General features: G+C 38.0%; 1 protein-coding gene across 5 annotated transcripts in view; it reads left to right on the top strand.

The window, feature by feature from the left end:
• Positions 1–18,145, top strand: part of CHD6 (chromodomain helicase DNA binding protein 6) — a 225,131-nt gene that overhangs the window by 31,761 nt on the left and 175,225 nt on the right. For 4 of the 5 annotated variants that reach the window (XM_079126884.1, XM_079126885.1, XM_079126886.1 and 1 more), the window contains exon 2: positions 6,245–6,380. The exons of the other annotated variant lie outside the window; for it this stretch is intronic. The gene's annotated coding sequence lies outside the window, so the exon portion shown is untranslated. The remainder of the gene's footprint in view (positions 1–6,244; positions 6,381–18,145) is intronic. 5 annotated transcript variants of the gene reach the window in all.

Genomic DNA, 18,145 nt, shown 5'->3' with positions numbered 1-18,145 from the left:
CTCTTTTGTGAGTTTGATTCCCAAGTATTTTATTTTTTTCGAGGCTATTGTGAATGGGGTAGTTTTCCTAATTTCTCTTTCTGAAGATTCATCACTTATGTATAAAAATGCGTTGGATTTATGGGCATTGATCTTGTAACCTGCTACTTTACTGAAATCACTTATGAGTTCTAAGAGTTTTCTGGTGGAATTTCCAGGTTCCTCTAAATATATAATCATGTCATCAGCGAACAGGGATAGTTTGAGTTCTTCTTTTCCAATTCGTATCCCTTTAATTTCTTTGGTTTGTCTAATTGCTCTGGCCAGAGTCTCAAGAACGATGTTGAATAGAAGTGGTGAAAGAGGGCATCCCTGCCTTGTTCCAGTTTTTAGGGGGAATGCTTTCAATTTTTCACCATTTAGAATGATATTAGCCATGGGCTTAGCATAAATGGCCTTTACAATGTTAAGGAATGTTCCCACTATCCCTATTTTTTCTAGTGTTTTGAGCATGAAGGGGTGCTGTATTTTATCAAATGCTTTTTCTGCATCTATTGAAATAATCATGTGATTCTTGACTTTAAGTCTATTAATATGGTGCCAGTTACGTTTATTGATTTCCTGATGTTGAACCAACCTTGCATCCCTGGGATGAAACCCACTTGATCATGGTGCACTATCTTTTTAATATGTTTTTGTATGCGATTTGCTAAAATTTTGTTGAGAATTTTTGCGTCAATGTTCATTAAGGATATTGGTCTGAAATTTTCTTTCCTTGATGAGTCTCTGTCTGGTTTAGGTATCAGTGTGATATTGGCTTCATAGAATGAGTTTGGGAGGGTTCCCTCCTCTTCTATTTTATGGAATACTTTGAGAAGTATTGGAATGAGCTCTTCTTTAAAGGTTTTGTAGAACTCGGCTGAGAACCCATCTGGTCCCGGACTTTTCTTTGTTGGTAGGCTTTTGATGACTTCTTCTATTTCAGTACTTGAAATTGGTCTATTTAAATTGTTTATGTCCTCCTCGTTTAGTTTAGGCAATTCATATGTCTCTAGAAACCTGTTGATGTCTTTGAAATTTTCTATTTTGTTGGAGTATAGATTTTCAAAATAGCTTCTAATTATGTTTTGTATTTCAATCCTGTCTGTTGTGATATTTCCTTGTTCATTCCGAATTTTAGTGATTTGGGTTTTCTCTCGTCTTCTCTTTGTTAGTGTGGCTAAAGGTTTATCAATTTTGTTTATTTTTTCGAAGAACCAACTATTTATTTTGTCAATTTTTTGTATTGTTTCTTTTGTTTCAATTTCATTGATTTCAGCTCTGAGTTTAACTATTTCCTCTCTTCTACTACTTTTGGTGCTGTCTGTTCTTCTTTTTCTAGGGCTTTGAGCTGTAGTGTTAGGTCGTTTATTTGTTGAGTTTTACTTCTTTTATTAAATGCGCTCCATGAAATAAATTTCCCTCTAAGTACTGCTTTCATAGTGTCCCAGAGATTTTGATATGATGTTTCTTTGTTCTCATTTACCTCTAAGAATTTTTTAATTTCCTTCCTAATATCTTCTGTTATCCATTCATCATATAATAGCATATTGTTTAATCTCCAGATGTTGGAATAGTTTCTGTGTTTTACTCTTTCATTTATTTCTAACTTCAATCCATTATGATCTGACAGAATACATGCTAGTGTCTCTATCTTCTTGTATTTGCTAACATTAGCTTTGTGGCATAATATATGGTCTATTTTAGAGAAGGATCCATGTGCTGCTGAGAAGAAAGTGTATTCGCTCTTGGTTGGATGGTATATTCTATAAATGTCCGTTAAGTCTAAATTATTGATTGTGTTATTGAGATCTATGGTTTCTTTGTTCAATTTTTGTTTGGAAGATCTGTCCAGTGGTGAGAGAGGCGTGTTAAAATCACCTAGTATTATTGTGTTGTGGTCTATTTGGTTTCTGAAATTGAGAAGGATTTGTTTGACATACATGGATGAGCCACTGTTTGGGGCATAGATGTTTATGATTGTTATATCTTGCTGATTTATGCTTCCCTTAAGCAGTATGAAATGACCTTCTTTATCCCTTCTGACTAACTTTGGCTTGAAGTCCACATTATCGGAAATGAGGATGGATACTCCAGCTTTTTTGCTGAGTCCATGTGCATGGTATGTTTTTCCCCATCCTTTCACCTTTAGTCTATGGGTATCTTTTTCTATGAGGTGAGTCTCCTGCAGGCAACATATTGTTGGATCTTTCTTTTTAATCCAGTCTGCCAGTCTATGTCTTTTGATTGATGAATTCAGGCCATTAACATTCAGGGTTATTATAGAGAAATGATTTGGTTTCCCGGTCATTTGGTTCATTTTTAAAATTTTGTTTATTTATTTGTTTGACACAACTTGTTTCCTCCTTTATTTGACAATTCCTTTAGGATAATTCCTCCCTTTGCTGATTTGCTTCTTTGTTTTTCATCTCTTCCTCATGGAATATTTTGTTGAGAATGTTCTGTAATGCTGGTTTTCTTTTTGTAAATTCTTTTAGCTTTTGTTTATCATGGAAGGATTTTATTTCATCGTCAAATTTGAAGGTAAGTTTTGCTGGGTATAAGATTCTTGGTTGGCATCCATTTTCTTTCAGGGCTTGAAAAATGTTGTTCCAGGCCCTTCTAGCTTTTAGGGTCTGGATTGAAAAATCTGCTGATATGCGTATTGGTTTCCCCCTGAATGTAATTTGGTTCTTTTCTCTCACAGCCTTTAAAATTCTGTCTTTATTTTGTATGTTAGGTATTTTCATTATAATGTGCCTTGGTGTGGGTCTGTTGTAATTTTGTGTATTTGGAGTCCTATAAGCCTCTTGAACTTGATTTTCCATTTCATTCTTCAGATTTGGGAAATTTTCTGATATTATTTCATTGAATAAATTGTTCATTCCTTTGGCTTGTTTCTCTAGGCCTTCCTCAATCCCAATAATTCTTAAATTTGGCCTTTTCATGATATCCCATAGTTCTTGTAGATTCTGTTCATGATTTCTTACCATCTCCTCTGTTTGTTCAACTTTGTTTTCAAGGTTAAATATTTTGTCTTCAATGTCTGAGGTTCTGTCTTCCAGGTGTTCTATCCTATTGGATATGCTTTCTATGGAGTTCTTAATTTGGTTTATTGTTTCCTTCATGTCAAGGATTTCTGTTTGGTTTTTTTTCAATATCTCTAACTCTTTATTGAAATGATATTTTGCTTCCTGTATTTGCTCTTTTAACTGTCGATTGGTGCGATCATTCAATGCTTGCATTTGCTCTTTCATCTCATCGTTTGCTTCTCTGATCATTTTAATTATGTACATTCTGAACTCCTTTTCTGTCATTTCTTCTGCCATGCTGTCATTGGGTTTTATTGATGTAACATCTAGATTTGTTTGCAGCATTTTCTTTCCTTGTTTTCTCATATTGTTCAGGTATCAGTGGACCGCTGAGATATTGCAGATTTCCTCTATTGACTTACAATGTCCCTGAAGATTTCTATAAATATCCCCCCTTAGCCTTCCGTAGGCTGAAGTCATGGAGGAAGTTGATAATGCGGTGCTCCACAAGGAAGCTGCCTCTCTAGGAGTGGTGGCCTTCAGTTGGGGTATAATCCCTGCTAGTGGGCAGAGGTGCCTCCACTTGTTAACCAATGGTCATCCAAAGGGGACCTAGGCTGCGGGCTGAGGCAAGGCCTGTTTGGGCCTGAGTCTCTGGTTTTACCGTCCTTGTGGGGAAACCTCACCCAGCAGGGAAGACTCACCCTGTGGGGAGGTCTCGCTGGTCAGTTCCCTCCTAGAGGTTCCCCTCAATTTACAGCTACCGCCTGGGCTGGGCTGCCTTCCTCTGCAAAGTTCCCAGGGGCCTGGCCCTACCTCCTGGGCCTGGGAGCCTCACCCTTCGCAGATGAATCTCCTTAGGCTGCCCCTCCTCAGAGAATTTGCCCGCAGGCCTGGAACCTTCGCTTCGCCCTAAGCCTGTCTCTGTGCGGCTCTTCCACCCAGAAGCCTCCTAGATCCTGGGACCCTGCTCTGCACCTAATCGCCTGGCTGTGTGGCCCCTCCTCTGAGCAGCCACCTGTGGCCCCGAACAATCGCTCTGAGTCCCAGAGACCCGCCACAGTCCTCTTCCTCCAGACAGCCGCCCAGTATTCCGGTGCGGTCACTAGGAGTCCAAGAAACTCACTGCGTGCCTCCTCCTCCCACCAACCACCCATAGCCCGGGGCAATCAATCACTCCGAGTCGAAGTGACCCTCCCCGTTCCTCCTCCTTCTCCAGATAACCCCCCGGGTGTTCAGGAGCCGTCCCTCTGAGTGGCTCTGAATCCACGTGACCCGCTGCACGGGTCCTCTGGGCAACCGCCCGGAGCTCTGGTGTGGCCACTCAAGACCAAGCGTCCCACCACTCTTCTCCTCCAGGCAGCCCCCCTGTGTTCAGGAGCTGTCACTTTAAGACCGAACAACTCACCACTCGCCTTCTCCTCTGAGCAGCCGCCTGGAGCGCTAATGCAGTCACTGCGAGTCCAAACGGCCCGCCGCGCTCCTCCTCCTACTCCTCCAGGCAGGCCCCGGGGTTCAGAAGTGGTCAGAGTCCAAACAGCTCGCCACGCAGCCCCTTCTCTGGCAACCGCCTGTAGCTCTGGTGTAGTCACCCGAATCCAAGCGGCCGCGCTCCTCTTCCTCCTCCTCGTCCTCAGGGCAGGCCCCGGGGTTCAGAAGCGTCGTTCTGAGTCCAAACAGCTCGCCGCGCAGCTTCTCCTCTGGCAACCGCCTGTAGCTCTGGTGCAGTCACTCCAAATCCAAGTGGCCACGCTCTTCCTCCTCCTCCTCAGGGCAGGCCCCGGTGTCCTGAGTCCACACAGCTCTCCTCGCCACTCTTCCCCTGGGCAGCCGCTGGAGCCCCAGTGGTTGCTCCGAGTCCCAGCGCTGTGCCGAGCGGCCTCCTTTACGGCGCTCCCAGCTGTCCGAGTTCACTGCTCCAGCGGGGGGAGGGGCGTCTCGCCGGCAGTTCTACTTCACAAAGTTTCCTGCGTTCCGGGACCACCGTCCCATCTGGGATGCCTCCCCAGGGGGTGAGAGTCACCCGGCTGCTTTGAGTTGGTCCCAAACGTCTCAATATCTCCTCTTTTGAATCCTGAATCCTGGAGCAACATGAAATGTAGCCACCCTCTAGGCCACCATCTTGAAAACCTCCCCCACTCCTTTTTTTCTCTTTGTGTTTCATTTTGGGGTTTCTGAGGACCTATCTTCCAGTTGACTGAATTTTTTTCCCCTTGATTGGTATGTTCTTATGAACCTATCAAAGAAATTTTCATCTTTGATGACAGAAAAATTATGTCATTTTCATTTGATTCTTTTTACATATTTTGTCTTTTCTTTTGAAGCTTTCCATCTGTTCTTGCATATTGTTTACTAAATTTGTTAACATATTAATTATAGTTATTTAAAATTCCTGTCTGATATTTACAACATCTGGGTCATCTCTCATCTTTCCCTCCTTTTGCTTTTTAATATGTCTTACAATATTTGATCAACTGCTGGACATTTGGGACTGCAGTGGATATTAAATATTGATGTTGATTCTGCTGCTATTAAGTTAGTGGTGAGGTTTTTGTTGTTTTTTGTTTTGGTTTGGTTTTAAGTACAGGGGATTGGAATCAGGGCCTCACACCAGGATGAGTGTACTCTACTGAAGTACATGCCTAGCTAGCCCTTTTAAAAATTTTTATTTTAAGACAGGGTCTTGCTAAGTTGCCCAGGCAGGCTGGATATGAATTTACAATCCTCGTGCCTCAGCATACGAAGGAGCTGGGATTTAGGCTTAGTGATGGAGTTTTTTTTTTTCCTCCCCAGGGGAGTGGGTCAGATTTATGCTATAGAGTACTCAGGACTTGTTTTTCTTTTTATTGGTGCATTATGGTTATACCTAACAGTGGGATTCATTTTTACATATTTGTGTGTACATCAAATGTTAACAGTACATTTTGGTTAAGTTCATTTCTCAGTACCTCCCTCAGGACTAGTTAATAGGACTTGGAACATAAATTTACTATACTGTTATAAAATTTCACACTTCCGTATTTTGCTTTTCTAACATCCTTAAGAGATACCTTATGAAGAACTTCCCTTTTTAGCTACTCACTACATCTGAAACTCTTCCTTAAATTAATTTCATCATCTCTGATATCAAATGGAGTTTGAATAAGTTTATCTTTCTTACTATACTGTGGTTTCTTTCTTTTCTTTATTGGCAGTACTGGGAATTGAATCCAGGGTACTTTACCACTAAGTTGCCCAGGCTGGCCTCAAATCTGGCGATCCTCCTGCCTCAGCCTCCTGAGTTGCTGGGATTATAGGCATGGGTCACCACTGCACTGTGATTGCTTAAAAGTAGGTACAGTATCTTATTCATATTTGGATATCTAGGTCTTTAAATTATCTTTTAGGTATAATTTCTTTTATTATTATTAGAATTGAATTGAGATTTTATTTAACAATTCTTTCTTACTTAGAGGTCCACACTGCCCCTCCCCCAATAGTATGTGAGAAATTGATTGTCTCCCCAACCCCCAAGTCAATCTTGATGTATCCAAAAAATAACCTGGGAGGGGGCCTAGGAATGTTGCTTAGTGGTGGAGTACTTGCCTGGCATGCATGAGGCACTGGGGTGAGAAGTAAGGGCTGCCCATGGGTAAATTTATGAGGAAGTTGCTTACAGAGAAGACATGTCCTCTCTCCCACTTTTATATGTATGTTTGTCTCCCTACTTTGACAGAAAAGTTTTGAGAGAGGACAGCTGTCATCTCTCAAGTGTCCTTTAGCATAATGCCAAACACATAGTAGCTGCCTCATCAAATATTTCTTCACCAGATTTAATGATGCTAATAAATTTTTAGAATAAGTAACTAGTAGCTTTACATTTTCCGTTTTCTCCTTAAAAAACTTTTGAATGGTGATGATGGTAGTATTATTCCATTATGGAAAGCATGGGTTGTGGGGCAGACTCTGCAATCGGACTGTATGGATTTGAATCCTGACTCAGCTGCTTAAGCAACTCTGTTTTCTTTAAGCAAGTTCATTAACCTTCTTGTCCTTCAATTTAGTCATGTATGCGATGGGAGCAGTAACAGTATCTATCTTGTGGAATTATAATGATGATTAAGAAAAAAATGTGATAGCATTTTCTGCATTTTAGCTTCTTAATTATAATTAACAGAGAATATTAGAAAGTCACATTCAGTACTAAGTTTTTAGAAGCTAAGTTCTTTGAGTAGGAGGACTTCTAAAATCTGAACACAGTCTATCTTAGTGTGGATAAATATAACTTCTGTATTAATTAAGGAAGTAACACATTTGCTTGGGATATTAACAGCAGAGAGGGGACTGAGCTAATTAATTTCTACCTTGCTAGCAATAATGTTTTTTTCTCTCTTGCGCTAGGAACAGTCTACCCTGTTCCCTGGAGAATAAGATCAATAGAGAAATGGGTTTCCCAGATTAGCTCTCTGTGCAACCCAATGTACTTTATCTTACAGTTTATTTTCAATTATATGTTAAAACTATATTCAACCTTGCCTTCGGGCATCATTTATTGTTTGTTCTTATAGTGTCTCTTCTTTTTTACTTCCACTATTGACCAAATCATTTTCAAAATATATTACAGCAGAGTAGGGAGTCATAGAAAGGTAAGGATAGCATGGTGAAAGTTACTCAACTTATTTGGCGGACAGCTGCTGGGAAAATATTGTGAAGGGCCAACAAGGTACTGTATTTTGGATTCATTTATTTTCCATACCTAACAAGGAAAGATAAGAAAACATTTACAGATTAAAAAGGAGATATTCTTTGGTGCTTATGTTATTGATCCCTTTTATTAGATTAGTGGTTATGATATTTGAACAGTACCTTCTGCAAATGCAATAGACTATTATTATGATGTGAAGTTTTTAAAGAAAATAGGCAATATATTTGCAAATCTGTGATATAATCAATTAATGTTTTAACTCCATGGATACTTAGAAGGAGATGATATTAGTCTCAACTAAATTTTGGGAAGTAATGGAAATGGAAGAGATTGATTTAAACGTACTTTTAAAAACGATAGTGATTTTGCTGGACACAGTGGTGCATGCACGCCTGTAATCCCAGCCGTTTGGGAGGCTGAGGCAGGAGGATGGAAAGTTCAAAGCCAGCCTCAGCAATTTAGCAAGGCCCTAAGCAACTCGGTGAGACCCTGTCTCTAAATAAAATACAAAAAGGGCTGGATTGTGGCTCAGTGATTAAGCAACCCTGGATTCAATCCCTGGTACAAAAAAAGATAAAACCACAATAATTAAAAAAAAATAATAATAAAGACTATTTCTTCAATTTATGCATTTATATGAAAATTGGAGAAACTTGAAAAGTACAAAGACAAATTGCTGAAGACTCAGAAATATATACACTCCATTTAAAAATACATGTTTTCGTATTTTAATTCCTTGAATAACAATTCTCTGGATAGAGGCTGGAAGAGTTCAATTCTTGTCAAAACATCTTGCTTACACCTTGGTAAGAGAACATGGCTTAATGGAAAGCACTTCTCCATAGGAATGTGATAGAGAGGATTTTTGCTGACAAAGGAAGCCTGCCTGAGCCTCTGTTTCCATGTTGATTTACATATGTGGGCTTTCTGCAGCTTTCCTTGCTTCTTGGATGGTGGCCAAACTTAGGATTGGTTATAAATTCTTGTCCCCTTTTTTTCCCCTTAACCTTTTTTTTATTTTTTTAACATTTTTATCTATTATACATTTTTAATTATTTCCAGGTAGTAATTTAAGTATTTCTTTTTCATTATCATTTTCTCAGATATTTCCAAAATTACTAGTAGATAACTATACACACACATGCATACCATTACATATATGCTACCTTATATTACATAGTATTATAGTAATATATATCTATGCACATAATATATAATGTATTTATAATTTGCACAATAAATGTACACAAAGTACCTCAAATTTTAATATTTCTGCATTTTTAAAAAAGCAGTCTTAAAAGGAAACTTTTACTGCTCTCTTCACGCAATTTCTCATGATTTCCTTTCTTCAAACTTTTGTTTTTTCACAAGTGCACTTCTACACTGCTTTTAGGTTACAGTCTCTTTCAGTCTGTTTTATTCTCAGTACATTGCTGTCAGAGAACCAGGTAGCTGATATAACAGCAAAGAAGACAGTTAACTTTGAGTTTTTAACTATTATAATTTTTTAAATGGTTGTGTAGGCAACCTTTATTCTGTAGAGAATAATCTCATTTTACCATTCATAAATAATGACTGTGATGAAAACATTTATTTTGTGTTTTAGGAAATTTCAGATAATACAAAAGTAGAGAGAATAATACAATATTACTGTGCCTATCCAAATTAGGTCCAGAGAAGGTCCACATAATGCATTTGATTGATAATCACTCTTCAGCTTCTTTTAATCAATAATAATTGACTCCCCTTCCTTTTTTTGGACATCATGCCATTATTATTTGTTGAGGAAATTAGATCATTTCCTTTCCCCACATTCTGGATTATGCTGATTGTATCCTTGTGTCATTTAACACGTTATTCTTTCCCCATGTTACCTGTAACCAGGTAAATTTTGAGGCATGACAATTTTTTATACTTTCACTTTTTAAATTTCATAGGTTGTACACTGCACACCCATTGACCAGCACAATTCATGGGTGACATTTTGACAATCTGCAGAGCTCCATGTTTGTCTTGTCTTTCACCTGATGGTTTGAATTGAACATTTATTGTTGATTGTTGCCCAAATAATTTATTTCACTATTACTACATTCTGTGAAGTCTGAGAAACTTGTTTAAAATGAAATGAAAATTTGTGATTAAAAAAAACTTTTTTTTAGGGGCTGGGGATATAACTCAGTTGGTAGAGTGCTTGCCTCACAAGCACAAGGCCCTGGGTTCAATCCCTTGCACTGCAAAAACAAAACAAAACAAACCACTTTTTTTTAAGCTATGAGGAAAGTCTAAGGTGTCTGGAAAATTTATTTATGCAAAGTACTTTTTTCTCTTGATTATGCTTAGTAAAAGAGGTGTCATTGTGGAAAAAAAAAAGAATGTTTGAAAGTTGTGTTTAGCTAAATTAAATGCCTCTATTTGTTTTCAATGAGTTGTGTTTAAAAGGTTTCATGGGAACAGAATTGGAATTAGAGTCATGTTTCTGGATTATTGTGCATTGGTTAAATGTTTTTATTTAAGAAAGGAAAAATAAAGTTCTGAAGTTCCTTCATTTGAGGATTATGGATCATGGTAAAGACTTAATTTGAATCTGTATAGTTCATTTTATTCTATTATTGTTATACATTTTCCTTGTGATCTTAGGTGGTTTTCTAGTGACTATTCGTGGTAATATTTAACCTTATATAGTATTTTCTATACTATAGTATGTACTGTACTTTGAAATTTGTATGTGGTAGTTTATTTAATCCTCACGTTTATCATCCTTAATTTAGATGAGGAAACTGAGGTAGGTAGATTAACTGATTTGTCTTGGTCATAGAACTGATGAATAGCAAGGGCTAGGATTTGGATCCAGTTGTGTAGAAAATGTGCTCTAACAGAGGGAGAGAGTAGATTATGTAGTATCTATACTACCCTACTGGCCTTGGAGAATAAACTTATTTATATTAACAAGTACATAAATAATGTACATGAATGCGTATTGTTTGATAGTATATACATAGATACACAAGCCCCCTCCCCAACCTTCTTTGAATTATCTAACTTGACCTTAGATAGAGCAATAACAACCCCAGGAATCTGGCATTCTCATCTGGGTGGGGAGAACCTAGTAGTTCATCAGTATAGGTGGAAGGGTCCAGAGGAACCTGGCAGACGGCTTGGGTTACAGTCATTTTTACTTAGGATGCCCTCTGGACTTTGAACCCCATTTGCCTTAAAGTTAAAGCTGTTTTCTCTCCCAAGTAGCCACCCACATAGAACTTATTTACACAATTTTTGAAGCAGAAAGCCTATAGCTAGTATTTTAATACCATAAAAGCAATTTTTCAAATTCTCTAAATTATATAATAAATATCAGTCACAAATCTGTGGTTCTAGATCCAAGAGTCAGAAGATTCTATAGAGACTATATTGTTCCTGTCTTTATTTCTGCTGTCTCACAAACTGTTAAACGATCCCTCCCTTCTTTTGCCATTCCTCATTCTGTTTTAACGTTAGCAAATGAATTTGTTTCTGTGGAATGTTAATGCAGGTGGGGATAGTGAATAATTTGAGTGGGAGTGTTCTTTGACACAGAGTTATGCCTGTCTCTGTGTTTTTATGTTTGAATTGTGCTTATTTTCTATTGGTCTGATAAAAAGTTAATCTGTGTGGATTAGGAAATGAGTAGATTTCAAGAATCTACCTATTGTATTAAGTCTGATGGTTTGAGCAGATGGATGTCATTAATAGGGATAAGCCTTATAGAAGAGGGTGAGGAAGCCTCCTCAGGTCTGATGCTGGAAGAGATGGAAATTTCTAATGTTTTGGAGTCTGTTGGAACTACCACTGTGTGTGCTAGTGTATTTAACAAGAAAAGCTTCAAGTGTGATGGTAGGGATTGGCCTAAAGATAGCATATTTCTTTATATTACATTTATAGATTCAAATATTGATGCTGTATATAGTTTTGGTAATCATTATTGTAGGGTTAAATTTTCCCCACGTAGAATTTCTTCAAGTACCTAACATGTTTTAGTAACGATGTTTGTGCCTTCTGATAGAAGCAGATTTTCTGAATCATCTTCCTGATTTCTGTGGTGCTTTCCTTTCAAGTAAGTTTTGCTTGAGGACAAAATGAATTTATTTTCCTTGTATATTAAAAAACTTGTTCATTTAGCAAAAGAGCTCAACACAACAGGGAACATATTACTGTTTTTGTGGAATGAATAATTTCCCAGATTATTTTTTCCCTTGGCATATAGTTTTAGGTACTGGGATCATAGAATTAGATTTAGAGCAAAATCTTTAGCAAAGAACTTTATTATTATTATTATTATTTTTTTTTTTCACAGTGCTGGGGATTGAACCCAGGGCCTTGTGCTTGCAAGGCAAGGACTCTACCAACTGAGCTATATCCCCAGCCCAGGAAAGAACTTTAAATTTTTTTTTTTTTTTTTTTTTTTTTTTTTTTTTTTTTTTTTTTTAAGTCTGTGTTTTAGCACATAGCACTATTCAGGCACTTTGGAGAAAGGAACCATGAAGTTTTTTTTTTTCTTTTTTTTAATTAAAGTTTGCTTTTTAGCACATAGTACTATACAGGCACTTTGGAGTCAGATTCCTACTTACTCCTTTTTTTTTTTTTTTTTTTTGCGGACTGGGGATCGAACTCAGGGCCTTGTGCTTGCAAGGCAAGCACTCTACCATCTGAGCTATCTCCCCAGCCCTGGAGTCAGATTCCTATGTTCAAATTCCAGCACTGTAACCTGTAGCCAGCCAAGGTTTGCCTTCCTCAAATATAAAATGGAATAAAAACACCTCACATAGTGTTGTGAAGATGAAACAAGATAGTACTTACATGTATTATGCCACCATAATGAAGATTTCCTAAAATGGTAGTTATGATATACGTGTTCTTACCTGTCCATTCAGAACAGTGTCCTAGGAGATGGCAGGTGTTCAACTCAAGGGGGAGCTGAGTCTCAGAAATGTTAAAACACAAAGTGGTCAATGGCAGAAGAAGGTCTCAAACACAGATCTTCTACCAGATAAACCTAGAGGTTTTGCCACCATCCCATGGCTACCTTGGTTGGTTGTACTAGAAATAATAATAGTAGTAAAACTTAAATACTGGATGCTACTTTGCGAAGTACCTTACATAGATAAGCATTTCCAATCCTCAAAACAGTCATTATAAGGAAGGCATTAATATTATTCTCATGTTTTTACTATGGGAACCAGTACCAAGAGAGGTGAAATAGGTTGTCTGAGATCTCCCAGCTGGTACGTCATGAGCCTGAGCCTGAGTTTGTTTTCTTCACCCTTCATCTCAGATATCTTATTTTTCATGATTCTAAAATCAGTCAGATTTCAATTTGGCTTGCATGTACCATCAGCTTAACAGTTATGCTATCACCTAGCACTGTGCTGTCCCAATATAGTAGTAGCCACCAGTCACATGTGGCTGTTGAGCATTGGAAATGGGGCTCTTCTGGGTTGAAAATGATGGAAGATAAAATAAGAATCAAATTTTAGACTTCATACCCCAAAAAAGCATACAATATACCTCATTAATAGCTTTTTATACAGATTATGGTTTGAACTGGCAATATTTTGGGTACATTAAGTTAAATAAAATGTATTATTAAAATTTTTAAAAGCCTTTTTAAAAAAATCAGTGAAGAAATAGTTCTTTTGTTTTATTGGTGACTATCTTCTCATGTTGGTCGCTGAAAAAGATGACTAGCTCCTCAGATCTCAGGTAAGTCATAAAATGAGAGAGACTTGTGAAATGGTTGAACTTGATGTAATAGAAATTACATCAAGTATGCTATGCTGGCATATATTAGCACAGTTCTAGGTGTGTAAATGAAGATAAGCTAAACAAGATTTGTTTTGCCTGATGGGGTTAATCCCAGTGTAGTGCCAAACTACTGCAGGTTGACTCTCAAGTCTGGCCTGTGTAATGGACCTGTGCTTGGGACCAGACCCTTGAGGGGGCAGTTACAGTGAGAGGAGTGGAGTTGGTTTCACTGGCTCTGCATGATGTCCACACCACAGTAGGAACATACATGAAGAAAGCTTGAGATTTCTTTTCATAAATTACCCATATTTGTATAAACATTTTTTATGGATCATCTTTTAAAATTTATATTTTGATTCTCTTGGTTTTTCAAGTAATTTCTTAAGTTTAGTTTCTTACAAAATAAGCAGTTATGTCATATGAATAATAATTACATATTTTCTTTCTAGTTTGCATATCTCATAATCTTTTCCATCGTCTCCAGAGTGTCCAAGCAATCTTTGTTTTGTTCCTAACTTCTTTTTTTTTAAATTATTTTTAGTTATGGATGGACACAGTACCCTTTGTTTTGTTTACTTTTTTTACGTGGTGCTGAGGATGGAACCCTCTGCCTCACACTCTAGGCAAGCACTGTATCACTGATTCACAACCCAGCCTCTTGTTTCTGTCTACTGTGAGTGCCTTTAGCATTTCACCATGAGATCTGACTTGGTTTCCAGTGGATTTTTCTAAGGGTTGATATTACCTGATACTGTATTATAAGGGTTGATATCTGATAAAAGTATCTTAGTTCAGCTTAGACTTTGCAAGTTAAGGAGGATACAGAATGTAGAAGGTTCAGGGGAGAGTGGAAAATAGATAGGCGAATAAATTTCATTATCTCCAAATATAGGGAGGACTCATTTCAAGCTTCCAAATCATCTTTGAAAATGAGAAAAAAATCTATTTTTTTTCCATTGCTAAGCTTTTTATTAAACAATAGCAAAGGTACATAAAATTTAAATTTTAGGTGATTTCTCTCTTTTTATCCTCCCTCTCTCCTTTTCTCCCTTTTTTCTGCTTTCTCTCCTTCCCATAGTAGCAGTAGTTAAAAGAACATTTGCTTGCTTGAGGGCATTGCAGACTTTGATTTATCTCAACACTGAGTGAGGGGCCCTTTCTTTTACCCATGTGCTTATATTGATCTGGAACCCGTTCTTGCCCCTTTTCTTTGTGGTCTACAAGGCCTGAGCCTGGGAGCTGTTGATGGAACTGCCTGCTGCCCTAACCCTCACCTGAGCTGATTTCTGTAGCTGGCTTACAGTCAGAAAGCCCCCGCTAAATGGTGAACAGTATAGTGAGTTCCCCAGGCTTTCCATGTCTTCACTTGTTGCTTGTCTAGTATGCTTTGGGAATAAATTTATTCAAGCTTTCATCCATAAAGTCTTTTAACTTGTATGCCTCTTTGGGTTTTTTTTTAGGCTTAGGTCTTGGTGTTTTTGTTTTCTTTCTTTTGGTGTTGTTCTCCAACTATTTTTGGTCTCTTCTTTCTTACCAGATTATATGTCTTCATTCCCTTTCTTGAGTCACAGATAATTGTGTCACTTTGATTTTTTTTTTTTTTTCCCTAATTTGAAACTTAGAATTTAGCTCTTCCTTTTCACTTGGTCTGGGTTTTAAAATGCTTTAATAAAGAAATCTACAATATCATAATTTCCCACTTGGGGTTATGTAACATGCATAGTATTGGTTAAGAATCACTGAACTTGAGAAATTAGGTTGTGTATAAGGATTGTTCCAATGATAGGATCTTCATTTGTTCAACTCATTTACGGAGAGCATAATTCTAGGTAATAGGATACAATAGCAAGAATGACATGTCTCAGTTTATCTAGAATTTATAGAGTCTGGTGAAGTATGTTTAATCTCATCCATATCGGTAGTGAAAGATCTTCCACTTTAGAATCACTGTCCTGCGTCACATCTAAGCTTTGCCATTTAAGGTTAGATAACTTCAGAAAATTATTTATACTCTAAATGGGATAGGAGGCACCTTCCCAGTGTTGAAATTTCATTGGAGAAATTGTGGTTATTACCCACTGGGTGTCCGAGTTCTGTAGGTCGCCTAGGTCATATATAGTCCACAGTTGCTGGGCAAGCAGGAAACAATCTTCTGGGTAAGGCAGACTGAGGCTGGTGGGTAGGTATACAGAGGGAGAACAAGGCCTGGAGCACGCAGTGTCCACATTGGGAAGGCCTTGAGCAATAACCTCTCAGGGTCCAAATGAACCAAATTGGTGGGCCAGCATGCAGCAGGAGTTGGTATGCCACTGAAGTCCCAGTGCCTGGAGTACATGGTGTCCATATAGAGAGGGCTGCAGGAAAACAGTTCTGGAATGTCAAGCAGAAGCAGCCAGGATGCTATTGTAAGACAGACCTGGAGTCCCCAGTGTCTCTGTCTGGAAGACCACAGGAAGATGGTCACCAGGCCCAGACTAAAGCTTGTGGTTGCTGAGGAACTGTGAGCCTTGGGTATGTGAGTGGGGCAGAGCACCAGCAGAGATACTCAGATATTTCACTAGTGACCATGGAACAAGAGCGAGGACAAACAAAAGCATAGCACTTGAACCAGAAAGAGAAGCTCCCTTCCTTTGCAGTATCCCTCCGGCTCCCTCTACTGACCACACTTAGCATCATACTCTGTTAAGGAGAAATACTAGAGTCCAGTCTGTTGTCACAGAGCTGGTGCTGAAGAGTGTTTGAAGTTAAGAGGAAATAAATTGATAACTGGCACAGAAGCTGGATGCAAGAGTATTACTATCTAATTCCACTTTTACAAGGTATAGGAATGGGCAAAACTAATTTATACTGGTAGTGTCATTATAGTGATTACTTGGGAAAAATAGTGTGACTAGAAAGGAGAATAGATTTTCTGTTTCTAGATCTGGATGCTGTTTATACAGCTGTGTGCAGTATATGAAGGCCTGTACTTTTAAATGTTTATTACACTTCAATAAAAGTTAAAATGTGGCACAATTTATTGAAAAAGCAAAAGCTTAAAAACAAGCCCAAATCTAAACAGAGAAAAATACAAATATTTCACCCTTTATTTATTACTTTTTTTTTTAATGGCAGTTGGACAAATGTACTCCTAAACTACATCCCCAGCTCATTTTATTTTATTTTAATTTTGAGACAGTCTTGCTAAATTGCCCAGGTTGACTTTGAACTTAGAATCCTCCTGCTTTGGCCTCCTGAGTCTTTGGGATCACAAGTGTGCACCACTGCACCCAGTTTTATTTTAAAATTATTTGGGAGTTGTCTAACATATGTCCAAAAAGAGATCTAATTTGTTCAACAAAAATATTAATTGCCAGATTACTTTTATTTGGGGATCAAATTGCTAAGGTCTTCTCTATAGCAGTTTATACTTATTTTTGCCATCATTCTTCTTACTGAATTATTGAATAGCAATTTCAAAACTTTTTTTTTTTTTTTTTGGTGGTGCTAGGAATTGAACCCAGGGCCTTGTGCATGCTAGCTAAACACTCTACCAACTGTGCTATATCCCCAGCCCCTCAAAACTTTTTTATGGCCTCCCAGATTACTCCTTGTTCTTAGTCTAAATGAAATATCACTTCTTTCCTCTGTAAGCATTATCCTTGTTATGATATACCCTTCTTCATGTAGCAGCTGACAGATCACCAGAGTTCCCTGTTTTCCTAAGAGATTTGGAAGCCCGAGTACCTCCCCATAGAAGAGTTAATGATAATGGAAACTGTAAGCTTTAGTTAAGGAACTGGTAAGGATAAGAGAGACTCCATGTGTGACTTTTAAAAGCTACGAGTTCAGGAGTATTTAACTCTGGGGGTAGAATCTTAGGAATACAAGAAGTTGGTTGCTCCTAGTTTCAAGATATGGGTATAGAATCTAGAGAGAAATCACATTGCAAAGGTTGCTAAGAAACTCTGGCATTGCACTGTGAATAGAATTCAGGGTGAATTAATTAATTATTGAGATGAAGTCTTACTGTGTTGCCCATTCTGGCCTCAAACTACTGCTCTCTACCAGTCCTCCTGCCTCAGCCTCCTGAGTAATTTAGACTTGGTTCACATGACTGACTGCTCCTAGCTCTAGAATGAATTTTAAAGTGGAGCCAGCTGTTTAATTCTCAGTTGTTCATGCTTGCAGTCCCAGCAGTTCAGGAAGCTGAGGTAGGAGGAAGACCCTGTCTAAAAATAAAAATATAAAAAAGGACTGGGAATGTGTGGCTCAGTGGTTAAGTGCCCCTGGGTTCAATCCCCAGTACAAAAAACAAAAAAAACAAAAATCTAAAAACTCAGTTGTTACATCAAATTAGTGGGAATAATAGTAGGTAGAGTTGGAATTACCTTCTTTTATATATAAAATGATATATCCAAATATAAAGGGTATGAGGTTGTTTTTGAAGTTGAAATGTCTGATGGTATGGTTAGAGACCATTTGGCCAATGCAAAGATTACCCTTTACACATAACACAGAAGGCTGAGACCCTAGAATGATTTCCGTACAATAATTGTTTTCCTGTAATTTTTTGGTCTATAAGTTATTTGGGTGTAGAGAAAAGGAGATAGTATGAGTGGTGAAATAACCAGTGGACCTTCCATTTTAAGTT

This window comes from Sciurus vulgaris (assembly GCF_902686455.1).
Source record: "Sciurus vulgaris genome assembly, chromosome: 2".
Taxonomy (NCBI): domain Eukaryota; kingdom Metazoa; phylum Chordata; class Mammalia; order Rodentia; family Sciuridae; genus Sciurus; species Sciurus vulgaris.
The sequence above is the reverse complement of the archived record's forward strand: the minus strand, read 5'-3'. Positions and strand labels throughout refer to the sequence as shown.